The following is a 14523-nucleotide window of genomic DNA, read 5'->3' as shown; positions in this document are numbered from 1 at the left end:
AACTCCACCATCCACTTTGAAGGCTCTGTGGGGGATAAAAGCCCTGGGCCGGAATTTAGCAATGAGGTGGTGGCCCCGCCCACCAACTAGAAAGTCGAGGGTGAGCCTGCCTCCACCGGCCTTGGAAGCCTCGCTGCTGTTTTGCATGGCTCAGGCAATTAATTGCCTGCATTCATGGCTTCCGCCCCTCTGATATCCAGCCTCCAAGAGCTGCCGACCAATCAGAGGGCCAGCAGCTCTTTAGTCCCAGCAGCACCACTGGGAGCGGTGGCCACGGCTGGGAAGAGCCACAGTGGGAAGAGCCACGATGGATGCAGGCCTCGAAAGAAGTAAGTTGGGTTGAGACTTGCTGGGGCCAATCGGCCAATCCCCGGCAAGGGGGTATGGTTGATTGAGAGAGCGGGGGTGGGGTGGTGATCTAGGGGGGTAGCCTATGCTGCTAGGGGAGCCCTCGGTGAGACACAGGGTTCCCAATCCAGAGCACACCCCCACCTTAGCCCACAAAGAGGCTGCCAGGTATTACTGGGCAGCCTCCTCAGGTGGCCAAGGGCCCATGCACTGTCCCCAGCCCTCTCCAGGGAGGGGGAGAGGGTGTAAAATTCTGGCAATGATTGAGTGCTGACATGGGGAAAGCATTGAAATTCTTCATAGTGCATATCATGACATTTCAGTTCGTGGTGACATCAATTCAGTATGAGTGAGTGTAATGGGACAGTGGCACTGTGACATGCTGTCACCAAGTACGTGGGAGACCCCCATTTCTCCATCACCTACACCCATGTACTATTTCACCCTGTCAATGTCTAGAGCCTGTTCCTCTGCAACAGTCAATATGGCATGGACTGCAGGTCCATCCCCCTGGTTCTCTGTCTCTCCCTGGAGTTGTGCGCTCTCTTCTGCAATGAGAGAAAGCAGAGAATTGCAAGTGTGAGAAGTGGAATGTCTGGAGACAATGGAATGAGAACATTTGTGGAGAGTGATTGTGAGGGGCGGGTGTGTGATGTCGATAAGATGACGCTGTGTGAGGATGTTGGCCATTTAGATGGGAATATGAGGAGGTGCCTGAAGAGAAAGGAATGAGTAGAGCTGCAAGTTACGTCGGTCTGAGGAGTACTATGCAGGAGAATGCTGGGGAAATCAGCATGTGGTAGTTGGCCCCTTAAAAGTGTTATGCTACTCACCTTTCCTGCCCTTATCAGGTCATTAAACCTTTTATGGCACTGCGTTTAGTTGTGAGTGACCACACTCCTGTTGCTTACCTAAGCAACTTCAAGACAAGCCTGTCTGGTTTGGGTGGCTGGCCTCTTTCTCCCCTGTACGAGTAACAACACTTCCTGTCTGTCCTTCACCACCTCAAGCATGACCTCCAGGGCAGAGTCAGAGAACTGGGGTGAGAGTGGTTGCGGGGGGGGAGGTGGGGCAGTAGAGGGCAGCCTTCCCACATCTTCCTGCTATCCTTTTTCTTTATTGTGCCTTCAGCAACAATGTAGATGCGGCCATTCAGACCCCTGCTATGGTTCCTTTAGATACAGAGCCTTTCAATGACAGTAGTGGGTTGTCATCATGCTCACCCTCTGTGATTGATTGGGAAGCCCAAAGACAGGATCTTAATGCTGCAGTTGAGTTAAAATAGCAATGGCAAAGCCCGCTCCACTTACAAATGGATTCCCGACCTGCTACCAGCACCCCTGCTGTGACCAGGTCTGTTTAATAAGAGCATAAGAAATAGGAGCAGGAGTGGACCATATAGCCCCTTGATCCTGCTCCGCCATTCAATATGATCATGTCTGATCTGCTGCCTCAGCTCCACTTTCCCACCCACACTCCATATCACTTGATCCCCCGAGAAACGAAAAATCTATCTTCAGCCTTGAATATACTTAATGATGGAGCATCCACAACCCTGTGGGGGTTGAGAATTTCAAAGATTCACAATTCTCTTACTGAAGAAATTTCTCCTTATCTCAGTCCAAAATGATCAACCCTTTATCCTGAGGCTGTCCCCCATGTTCCAGATTCCTTTGCCAGTGGAAGCAACGATTCTACCCATGAATTCAAATTCCACCACGGCAGCTGGGGAATTTAAATTCAGTTAATTAACTAAATCTGGAATAAAGAACAAGTACCGTTAATGGTGACCATGTAACTACTGGATTGTTGTAAAAACCCATCTGGTTCACTAATGTCCTTTAGGGAAGGAAATCTGCTGTCCTGACTGGCCTGGCCTGCATGTAACTCCAGACCCACAGCAATGTATTGACTCTTGACAGTACTCTGAAATGGCTTATCAAGAAGCTGGCTCACCACCACCTGTCAAAATTGTATGTGTGGTCTTGAATATTAGAGACTATATGGTACTTGGAAGTGAAACTGAAAGGAACTCGGTGTTTTGGGGAACACACCTGACCTTGGGGTTGTTGCAAGGTCAGATAAGCATATGCTCCTATAGTGAGCAGCTGTAAGCAAGAACTTGACAGAAGTCTTTGTCAAAGTTAAATCTGTGACTTCAAATGTGATTCTTCAGCCTGAGATGTGACATTGGCAATGAGGTTATGAAGACAATCAATACAGAGGTAAATTCAGAGATATTTAGGATTGTATCATGGCATTTGCTGGAGCTGATAAGTCTGCAGTCTGGGGAATTGAGCTATTTGATCCGATGGATGATGTCTGTTCTGTCAGCGTGAAATGGAAAGCGTGGCTGGAGGAGTTCGAAGCTTATGCTGACAGTCATGGTTTGTTTTTGGACAGGGCTACGGAGGTGCAGAAAGCACAGCGACGGGCCTTATTGCTGTTCAATGCCGGTTCATTGGTGAGAGAGACTTTCAAGATGTTGCCTGACACAGGAAAAAAGGTGGATTATGAACGTGCAGTGAAAGCTTTGAAGGATTATTATATGGTGGCGCCAAATGCCACATTCCAAAGACATGATTTCTGTCAAATGAGACAGAAAGTGAGGGAAACAGTAGCCCAATTTGTGACACGTTTGAGGCAGGCAGGATGGATGGATGGATGCAATTATGTTGCGATGGATCTGAATAACCAAATAATGGATCAGGTGGTCCAACAGTGCAAGTTGGATAAGTTGAGGTGGAGGCTGCTGGAAAGAGAAGGTGACTTAACGTTGGATGACACTTTGAAGATAGCGGCTGCATTGGAAGCAGTGGCTGGACAAGTTCACAGCATGAAACTTGGTCCCATTTCCGCCATCGGCACAACAAAGTCTGAGGTTAACCAAGTGACACAATGGAATCCAGGTACACGTAAATGTAAACAGCAAAAGCGTGAGAGTGTTTAAGATGCGTCAACTTGGGGCACAATAGTAGAGATGATTACTGCCCTGCCAAAGGAAAGATATGCAGAAAATGTGGGGGCAGAGACCATTTTGCCAAGAAGTACAGAAGCAAAGCTGAACAGAGTGGGAAGCCTGGCAAACCATGGAAAGGAGAGATGGAAGTAGTACATCTGTGAAATGAGTTGAAGAAGATGCAGTGAGTGAGGACACAAATAGCAATTATGGATACATGTTTTCTGTCAATGGAAACAACCATGAGAAAGTTCCAGTGACTGTTGGGGGTGTTGAAATGAGCATTATTGTAGATTCAGGCAGTGACAGTAATGTCATCTGCAGATTATGTGGGAAGTACTGAAGACAAAGAAAATCAGGTGCACATCTTGACAATGTGTCAAAAAGCTTTATCCTTACACATCTAAAACCCCACTTCAAACTTTTGGATATTTCACTGCGAGTGTGAGAGCTGGGAATCAGAGCGTGGAGGCAGAATTCATAGTGATTGAGGAGGATGGTGAGCCTTTTCTGAGCAGAGAAACTGGCCAAGCCTTGGGCGTGCTACAAATTGGATTGGAAGTGAATTCTGTGAAATCCTATGTGGTGCTTTGAGAGGAGTTTGGACCAGTGTTTCAAGGAATTGGGAAGTTGCACAACCACCAAGTGAGATTAACAATTGACGAGAACTTGAAGCCTGTAGCTCAGACTGTACGCAAAACACCTTTTGACCTGAGGGGGAAAGTTGAGGCAAAGATCAAGGAATAGGTTGACCAAGACATCAAACAGCCAGTTGAAGGACAAACACACAGATCTTCACTAGAGAAGGAAGCTGAATCATTTGTGCGGTTTGTGGCAGTTCATGCTACAGCCAGAGCTATGACAACTCGAGAGATTGAAAGAGAGTCAGACAAAGATCCAGAATTGAATGACATCAGACAGAAAATCCAAGCTGGAAATTGCAAGAATTTCCCATTCAGAGCATACATTGTTATACGAGATGAACTGTGCACAATTGGGAAGTGTATTCTCAGAGATAACAGACTTATAGTGCCACAAAAGCTTAGGCCTAGACTGGTAATGATAGCTCATGATGGTCGCTTGGGAGTGGTTGGTACTAAGCAAAATGTATGAACCAAGGTATAGTGGCCAGGGATGGAGAAAGATGTCGAGCAGTTTGTCAAAACATGCCATGGATGTCAGCTTGTCAGTAGACCCAATCCACCAGAACCAGTACGCAGCACACTATTACCGGCTGGACCATGAGAGGATGTCGCAGTTGATTTCCTAGGTCCATTTCCATCAGGAGGGTCCATACTAGTGGTGATTGACTATTACAGCTGTTATTATGAGTATGTGGTAATGAACTCTACAATGGCAGAGAAAACGGTGTTTGCATTGAATGAAAAATTTTCAGGCATGGTCTACCAGTTACTTTGTATTCAGACAATGGGCCATAATTCATTTCACAGACCTTTGCAGATTACATGCAAGTCACAGGCATTCACCATCACAGAGTAAACCTTAAATGGCCACAGGCAAATGGGGAAGTGGAAAGAGAAAACTAATCCTTAGAGAAACAGATGAGGATTGCTCAGGGCTGAGGGTATAGACTGGAAGGAGATGTTGTTGTCATTTGTAGCTATGTATAGAGCAATTAGACACACAATGAAGGGAAAGAGCCCAGCTGAGTTGTTATTTAGATGCAAAATATGCACCAAGATACTAGAGCTGAGGACATTAGAGTTGATCAGGAGGTTCGAGATCATGATGCTGAGAAAAAGGGTGCTGCAAAGGTTTATGCAGACCTCAGAAGGAGAGCCAGACAGTCCGATGTGATGCCAGGTGATGAAGTATTGCTGAAACGGGACAGTCCGAGTGAGATGGATACACCATATTATCCCAAGCCATACACTGTTATTGCCTACATCCCAAGAAGAATATAGACCATAAAGTATTGTCATTGAGGGAACCAGGCTGAATGCCGTCATGCAATTTACTTATTTGGGGAGCATCATCTTGTTTGATGCCACCATAGACAAGGAAGTGGACAATAGGCTCTCAAAAGCAAACAGTACATTCGGCAAACTCTACAACCACAGCCTCAGAGCACAGACCACACTTAAAGTGTACAGAGCCATAGTACTCACCACCCTTCTGTTTGGCGCAGAGTCATGGGTCCTATACCATCGTCATGTACACCTTCTAGCGTGCTTCCATCAGCACTGCCTCCGCAGCATCCTCAAAATCCACTGGCAGGACTGCATCTCAAATATTGAAGTCCTGGAAACAGCCAACATCACCAGCATCGAGGCCAACCTCCTACAAAGTCAACTGCATTGGGCGGGTCACGTTGCCCGGATGGATGACAGTTGCCCACCCAAGATCGTGTTGTATGGTGAGCTGACCACAGATAAAAGGAACAGTGGGGACCTATGCAAAAGTTTCAATGATTCCCTGAAGAAGTGCCTCTCTGTGTGCCACATCGACCATCGCCAGTGGGAAGCACAGGCCATAGATCGTGATGCCTGGAGATGCTACATCAGGAGGGCTACAGACACTTTTGAGACTAAGTGAAGAACCAGCATGAAAGAGAAAAGGAGGAGAAGGAGAGATCCAATTGTCCCCGGCAGCGACTACACCTTCACTTGTACCCGCTGTGGGAGAATCTGCCGGTTATAGATAGGCCTGAATAGCCACCAGCAGGCCTGCAACTGATAACTACAACCTTCCCAAAATCTTTGTCTGTGAAGAAGTGCCTAGAAACACTGTTATTACCAAGAAGGGAAACAGTGTGATTATGCAGTCGCCAGAAGAAGTGCTGCAGGACAGAAATTCTTCATGAGTTAAAAAGTATCATGATGACAAAGACACAACAGCAGATGAACCAGATGTAGGAACTGAGGCAAAGCTGACATCCAGCAATTCAGACATCCAAGCCAGTGATGCTGTTGGCAGGCAGACAGCTTGCTATCCAGAGGGAGAATCATCGATCCAGAGGGGCTGACTATATTTCCTAACCCTGATGTGGTGACCAGAGTGCCTGAGACAACAGGAAGACCATGCTGCGAAAGGAAACCAACAAAATGATATGAAAATTATGTGTTATGATTATGTTCAAAAATCATGGACATGTTTTAGTCTGATAAGGGAGGAATGTCATGATTGTATGTGTGGGCTTGAGTATGAAATTGAAAGGAACTCAGTGTTTTGGGGAAAACACCTGACCCGGGGGTTGTTGTAAGGTCAGATAAGCATATGCTCCTGTTGTGAATAGCAGTAAGCAAGAAGTCTACAGAAGTCTTTTTATTAAAGCTGGTTAAATCTTTGTTAACGTTAAACCTGTAACTTCAAGTCTGAGATGTGACACCACCTTCTCAAGGGCAGTTAGGATGTACAATAAATACTGGCTGTGCCAGCGATACCTACATACTATGAATTAATCTTTTAAAAGTAACTTTTCTTGGCACTGTGCTTGTTTATACACAGTGAAGTTGTAAAGCTGATGGAGCAAACCTATGGAAAATGTGGGGCATAAACCTCACTCCCTTCTCGATTAACATACTTCTAAAAACTCAATATGATTTTGCCATCCAACAATATGAGACGACTGCCCCCTCAACACTTCTTGGTCAGCAAACACTGGACAGCATGCTCCTTGCATATTTCTGCCACACACATGCATAGCCGCATTCTCTCTATCTGGCACGCAAATGCACATTTGTGTATGAAGGTGGAAAACCTCCCCTATACTTTGAAATAACTTTGGCATATTTTTCTGCTTTGTACTGCACTCACACTGCTGGTACTACTATGTACTTAAGCCACATTCATATCTGACCCCATCACAATATTTTAACAATAAAATAAAGGAATATTTTAATTTATGAATAAACTTCTTTTACTCATGGGTACATTTCCATCTAAGTCTTTCCATTCACAGCATAGTTTCACATATTTCCCAAATCTATTTATCTGAGTAAAATACTGGGAAGTGGCTAAAAGGCAGAGAAATAGGAATAGAGTTGGATTTTTCTGGCAAAGAGCCAGCACAGTCACAATGGACTGTGTGGCCTCTACAGAACGCTAGGCAATCTTCCCTTAAATGGTGTCAAAATTTGTGATTGCGGTTCACATAACAAAAGTGGAGAGAAGTTTTCTTGCTTCTTTCTCTTCCCCAAATAGATCAAAAATGGCAAAACTCTTTTTCATGACAACAATACCCCTATAAATTGTATGACAAGGCCCAGGAGCTGGAATGAAAGTCGTGCAGTACGTGAGGAGACCAATTATCTGGCTTCAGTTCAAGAAGGTTTTGTCAGTTCAAGCAAACAGAAGTATTTAATCATGCAACAGTGGACCAGAGTTGCAGGCAATTACTTGAAATAACTGCCTGTGATTGCCTTGTCTGCATATTCTCAGAAAATATATTATTAGAACTTTAGCTCTTCAAATTGTTTTCCATATATAGAATGCATTGTGCAAAATAATATTTACTAATGATTAGGTAATCCAGTACACAAATATTTTCCTTTACGATCGGTTAAGAGTTGTGGTTCAAAGAGGTACAGCAAGTAAAATATAAATATCGGTCAAATTGTTATATCATATCATTAACCAGCCACTATCCAAGATAGTCAAGAAAAATACATAAAAACATAAGAACTAGGTCCATGACTAGGCAATTCAGCCCCTCGAGCCTGCTCCGCCATTCAATACGATCATGGCTGATCTCATCTCAGCCTCAACTCCACTTTCCTGCCCGTTCTCCATAAACCTTCAACCCATTACTAATTAAAAATCTGTCTATCTCCTCCTTAAATTTACCCAATGTCCCAGCATCCACTGCACTCTGGGGTGGTGAATTACACAGACTCACGGCCCTTTGAGAGAAGTAATTTCTCCTCATCTCTATTTTAAATCTGCTACCCCTTATCCTAAAACTATGGCCTCTCATTCTAGATTGTCCCACCAGAGGAAACATCCTCTCTATGTCTACTTTGTCAATCCCCTTAATCATCTTATATATCTCAATTAGATCTCCTCTCATTCTTCTAAACTCTAGAGAGTAAAGGCCTAACATGCTCAATCTCTCTTCATAAGACAAACCCCTTATCTCTGGAATCAATCCAGTGAACCTCCTCTGAACTGCCTCCAATGCAATTACATCCCTCCTCAAGTAAGGGGACCAAAACTGTACGCAATACTCCAGGTGCAGTCTCACTAATGCCTTGTACAGTTACAGCAACACTTCCTTACTTTTATATTCCATTCCTTTAGCAATAAATGCCAAAATTCCATTTGCCTTCCTTATTACCTGCTGTACCTGCATACTAGCTTTCTGCGATTCATGCACAAGGACACCCAGATCCTTCTGCACCGAAGCACTCTGAAGTTTCTCTCCATTTAGATAATAATTTGTCTTTCTATTCTTCCGACCAAAATGGATAACCTCACACTTATTCACGTTAAACTCCATCTGCCAAATTTTGGCCCATTCACCTAACCTATCCATATCCATTTGTAAATTTCTTATTTCTTTATTGCAACTTACTATCCCACCTATTTTAGTGTCATCTGCAAATTTGGCTATAGTACCTTCTATCCCTGCATCCAAGTCATTAATATAGATTGTAAATAGTTGGGGCCCAAGGACCGAACTCAGTGGCACCCCACTAGTTACATCTTGCCAACCAGAAAAGGAACCATTTATCCTGACTCTCTGTTTTCTGTTGGTTAGCCAATATTCTATCCAAGCTAATAAATTGCCCCAACCCCATGTGATCTTACCTTGTGTACTAACCTTTTGTGCGGCACCTTATCAAATGCCTTCTGGAAGTCCAGATAAACTACATCTACAGGATCCCCATTATCCACTTTACTTGTTACAGCTTTGAAGAACTCTAGCAAATTAGCCAAACACGATGTATCCTTCATAAAACCATGTTGACTCTGATGGATTGCGTTTTGACTTTCTAAATGTCCTGTTATTACTTCTTGAATAATGGATTCTAACAATTTCTCAATGACAGATGTTAAACTAACTGGTCTATAGTTTCCTACGTTCTGCCTCGCTCCCTTTTTGAATAAAGGCGTTATATTGGCATTTTTCCAATCCACTGGAACCTTCCCCGCATCCAGGGAATTTTGTAATATTATAACCAATGGATCCACTATCTCCGCTGCCACTTTCTTTAAACCCTAGGATGTAGGCCATCAGGCCTAGCTTGCTCAGTACTTTTTCCATAGTGATGATGATTGTTCTAAGTTCCTCCCTTTCTATAACCTCTGCATTACCTGTTACTATTGGGATGGTACAAGTGTCCTCCACCATGAAAACTGATTCCATTTTTAATCAGGTAATACTAGAAGGTGTTTATGTTGGACATTGTCTTGTCTAAACATCTGTTCATGTGACTGAACACTAACTTGTTACTTAAATAATTTCAAAATGCTTCATTTAATTGTAATCAAAAGTTCAGATTTCAAGTGACGTCAGACATGTGTTGACAATTGCACATGTAAACATAAACATAGATCCAGCAACTTTGAAATACCATGTTAGATTTTAAAGCTAAATTGCACCCTCATACATTATTCCTTTTTTCCACAATTTACTTTCTGCTCCATTTTTGACCTCCTTGCAGTATACATCATTCATCACCCAGCAGGCTGGCAGACAACAGCTCCCAGACTTTAGTCACTTTGCCCCCAGCTGTAATAATCAGCCCATGAGCAGTGCGCATTAACTTGTCTTTGGAGTTGATCTTTCTTGTTGTGGAGCTATCTTTAAGTGAGTAACCTACAAAAGGAAACAAGCCTAAGATATGAACTCAAACTTTGTTCTAGTGGACATTTTTTTAAATAGCTGATATTATTTATTCTGACAGGGTTCATATTTTCCTTACACTGCTGAAAAAAAGAGATATGCTACTGAAGCTTTTCGTCTTGCATTAATCAGGACAGATGCAAGAATGCCAAATTTCAAAGCGAACAGCAATTTATACTGCATAAGACAAGGTGCTGCTTGGGTGTCAAGTTGACTCTGATTGGTTGAGGCATTGCCATGCAACACCTGGACATGTTCCTTTAGCCTGCAGAGGACAGGCCCCTGCATATGAATATATGTAGCTTCTAGCAAGCATAAGTAAGCCACATTGCGAGCCCGACTGATGATATTAAATTAGTTGTTACCAAGTCCATATAACACCTAGTTATCATCATGATATTCCTCCTTTATCAGACTAAAAACATGTCCATGATTTTTTGGCATTACACAAATGAATACATGCACATTAGATAAAATCCTCATATCTGTTGGGTGGTCTCCTCTGATGCTTGATTCTGCCTGCCATCTCAGGCACTTACTTATCATCCCTGGACTTGAGGATATCAGCTTATCTTTCACGAGCCATCATCTGTACCTCTGGACTGCAAGCTGTCAGCCTGTTGTCAGAAACTCTGGAGTCTCTGGTCCACGATCCTGGTACCTCATCAGTCCCTGCTGCTATCTGCACCCCATCTCGATGTCGAACTCTATTTGTTGTTCCACCATCTGTGCATCTTGATCTGGAACCAGATTTAGCTCAGACTCTGGGTTCTGCAACACCAAACTACTGCGATGTTGATTTTTATTGATAGATGATCCATTTCTGTCAAATTCTACTCCTTTTAATGATCTCCACAGTCACCCAATTTCCAGTCGGAAACAACAATATACAGTTCTGGAAACAGGATTGTATCCCTCTTGCTCGGAATCTCTTGTCTAACCAAGACCTCATCACCTGGCATTACAACAGACTCTCTGGCACACCTTCTATGATCTGCATAAAACTTGACACACCCTTGTTCTCAGCATCATGATCTCGAACCTCTTGATCATCAATGATATCTCTGATTTCTGGCATCTTGGTGCAGATTTTGCATCCAAACAGCAGCTCTGCTGGGATCTGCTCTGTACACAGCCACATATGGCAGAAGTGCCTCCTTCCAGTCTTTGCCTTCAGCTTGGGCAATTCTCATCCACTTCTCTAGAAATTGGTTCTGATGTTCCATCTCTCCATTAGTTTGTGACCATTATGGCGTCACTCCGTAATGTCTGCATGTAGTCAGCAAACATCTGTAAGATAAATTGTAGCCCATTGTCTGAGTACAAAGTAACTGGCAAACCATGCCTTGCAAATATCCCAATCAGTACTGTCACCATTTTCTCTGCTATGGTAGACTTCATCATAATATACTCAGAGTGCTAACTATAATAGTCAATCACAACCAGAATTGACCGTTCTGACAGAAACAGACCTGAAACAATCTACATCTACATCTTTCCCTGGCCTGGCTGGTAGCAATGTGCTACATACTGGTTCCAATAGATTGGGTCGGCTAATGACTTGACATCCATGATAGGATTTGGCAATTTTTCTGCATCCTTCTTCATTCTAGGTCACGAAACCTTGGTTCTCAGGTTCTGCTTTGCACTGACCACTCCTAAATGACCTTCATGAGCCAAAGCCACCATTTTATTCCTTAACTGCCTTGGCACTACAAGTCTGTTGCCTCTGAGTACACATTTCCTCATTGTGCACAGTTCATCCCTCACAGCAACATAGGACTTGCATATACACTTCTCCCACTCTCCTGTCTAGATCTTCTGCCTGATGTCTTCTAGTTCCGAATCTCTGCCTAACTGTCTCTCTATCTCCCTAATTGTCATTGCTGTGGGTGTCAAGTGTGCCATTACAATCACACAAACGATTCCGCTTCCTTGTCTAACGTAGACACTTCCATCTTATCATACATACATACGAATTAGGAGCAGAAGTAGGCCATCAGGCCCCTCTAGCTTACTTCACCATTCAATAAGATCATGGCTGATCTGTTTGTGTCTCGAATTCCACACTCCCATCTAACCCTGATAACCTTTGATTCCCTTGTCTAACAAGAATCGAACTACCTCTACTTCAAAATTATTCAATGACCCTGCCTCCACCACCTTCTGAGGCAGAGAGTTCCAAAGTCGCACAACCCTCTGAGAGAAAAAATGTCTCCTCATCTCTGTCCTAAAAGGGCGACCCCTAATTTTAAAACAGTGTCCCCTAGTTCTGGACTCCCCCACAAGAGGAAACATCCTTTCCACATCCACCTTGTCAAGGCCGTTCAGGATCTTATATCCTTCAATCAAGTCTCCCCTCACTTTTCTAAACTCCAGTGAAAACAAGACCTTTCCTCATAAGACAACCTGCTCATTTCAGGTATCAATCTAGTAAACCTCCTCTGAACCACCTCCAACGCATTTACATCCTTCCTTAAATAAGGAGACCAAAACTGCACACAGTATTCGAGATGTGGTCTCACCAATGCCCTGTATAACTGAAGTATAACATCCTTACTTTTATTTTCAGTTCCTCTCATACTAAAGGATAGCATTCCATTAGCCTTCTTTATTACTTGCTGTACCTGTATACTAACTTTTTGTGACTCATGCACTAGAACACCTAGATCCCTCTGCACCTCGGAGTTCTGCAGTCGTTCTCCGTTTTATGTAATACTCTGCTTTTTTATTTTTCCTGCAAAGTGAACAACTTCACATTTTCCCACATTTTACTCCATCTGCCAGATTTCTTCCTACTCACTCAACCTATCTATATCTGTCTGCAACCTCCTTACGTCCTCTTCACAACATACTTTCCTACCTATCTTTGTGTCATCTGCAAATTTAGCTACCATGTCATCGCTCCCCTCATCTAAGTCATTGATATACATTGTAAAAAGTTGAGGCCCCAGCATAGACCCCTGCAGGACTCCACTTATCACATCCTGCCAATCAGAAAAGGACCCATTTATGCATAGTCTCTGTTTTTTGCCAGCCAATCTTCTATCCATGCTAATATGTTACCCACTACACCATGCTTTGCACAATAACCTTTTATGTGACATGTTGTCAAATGCCTTCTGGAAATCCAAGTACAGTACGTCAACAGGCTCCCCTTTATCCACGGCACATGTTACTCCTTCAAAGAACTCCAATAAATTGGTACAAAAACAAGAAATGCTGGAATGACTCAGCAGGTCTGGCAGCATCTGTGGAAAGAGAAGCAGAGTTAACGTTTCGGGTCAGTGACTGGTTAAGCTTGACCTCCCTTTCACAAAGCCATGCTGACTATTCCCAATTACCTTGAGTATTTTTAAGTGCCCAGCTATAGCCTCCTTAATGATCAATTCTAACACCTTCCCCATGACAGACATCAAGCTAACTGGCCTATAGTTACCTGTTTTCTGCCTTCCTCCCTTCTTGAATAGAGGGGTTATATTTGCTATTTTCCAGTCTGATGGAGCCTTTCCAGAATCTAGTGAATTTTGAAAAATTAACACCAACGCATCTACTACCTCATTAGCCAACTTTTTTAAGACCATTGGATGAAGCCCATTAGGACCTGGGGACTCGTCAGCCTGCAGCTTCATCAGTTTGGTCAGTACCTCCTTCCCTGGCGATTGTAATTTCACTAAGTTCCTCTCTTTCTTCCACCTCCTGATTTATGGCTGTTACTGGAATGTTTTTTTGTATCCACTATAGTGAAGACAGAAGCAAAATATTTGTTCATTTCATCTGAAATTTCCTTATTATCTACTATTAACTCCCCATTCTCACTCTCTAGAGGACCAACACTCACTTTACTTACTCTTTGCCTTTTTAACTACCTGTAGAAACTCTCGCTATCCATTTTTACATTTCTAGCTAGCTTCCTCTCATACTCTAATTTCTTTCTCCTGATTAACCTTTTAGTCATTCTCTGCCATTCTTTATATTCTGACCAATCATCTGACCTGCCACTCATCTTTGCAAAATTATATGCCTTTTTCTTAAGTTTGATGCTTTCTTTAACTTCTTTAGTTAACGACAGATGGTGGGTCCTCCCCTTAGAATTTGTCTTTATAGTAGGAATATACTTATCTTGAGTGTTCTGAAATATCCCCTTGAATGTTTGCCACTGCTTCTTTATTGATCTATCTCCTAGCCTGTAACCCAGTTCACCAGCTAGCTCAGCTTTCATGCCCACATAATTGCCATTATTCAAGTTTAAAATTCTAGTCTTGGACTCACTCTTCTCTCTTTCAAAATGGATGTAAAATTCAATCATATTGTGGTCACTGCTACCTCGAGGTGCCTTTACTCTGAGGTCATTAATTAATTCTGTCACATTACACAATACCAAGTCTAATATAACCTGCTCTCTGGT

General features: G+C 43.1%; 1 protein-coding gene across 4 annotated transcripts in view; it reads left to right on the top strand.

The window, feature by feature from the left end:
• Positions 1-14523, top strand: part of ppp1r3cb (protein phosphatase 1, regulatory subunit 3Cb) — a 76284-nt gene that overhangs the window by 11265 nt on the left and 50496 nt on the right. Inside the window, exon 4 of one of the 4 annotated variants that reach the window (XR_010977050.1) lies at positions 2752-3804. The exons of the other annotated variants lie outside the window; for them this stretch is intronic. The gene's annotated coding sequence lies outside the window, so the exon portion shown is untranslated. Of the gene's footprint in view, positions 1-2751; positions 3805-14523 lie in introns of those variants that run through there. 4 annotated transcript variants of the gene reach the window in all.

This window comes from Heterodontus francisci, chromosome 20, assembly GCF_036365525.1.
Source record: "Heterodontus francisci isolate sHetFra1 chromosome 20, sHetFra1.hap1, whole genome shotgun sequence".
Classification (NCBI taxonomy): domain Eukaryota; kingdom Metazoa; phylum Chordata; class Chondrichthyes; order Heterodontiformes; family Heterodontidae; genus Heterodontus; species Heterodontus francisci.
The sequence above is the reverse complement of the archived record's forward strand: the minus strand, read 5'-3'. Positions and strand labels throughout refer to the sequence as shown.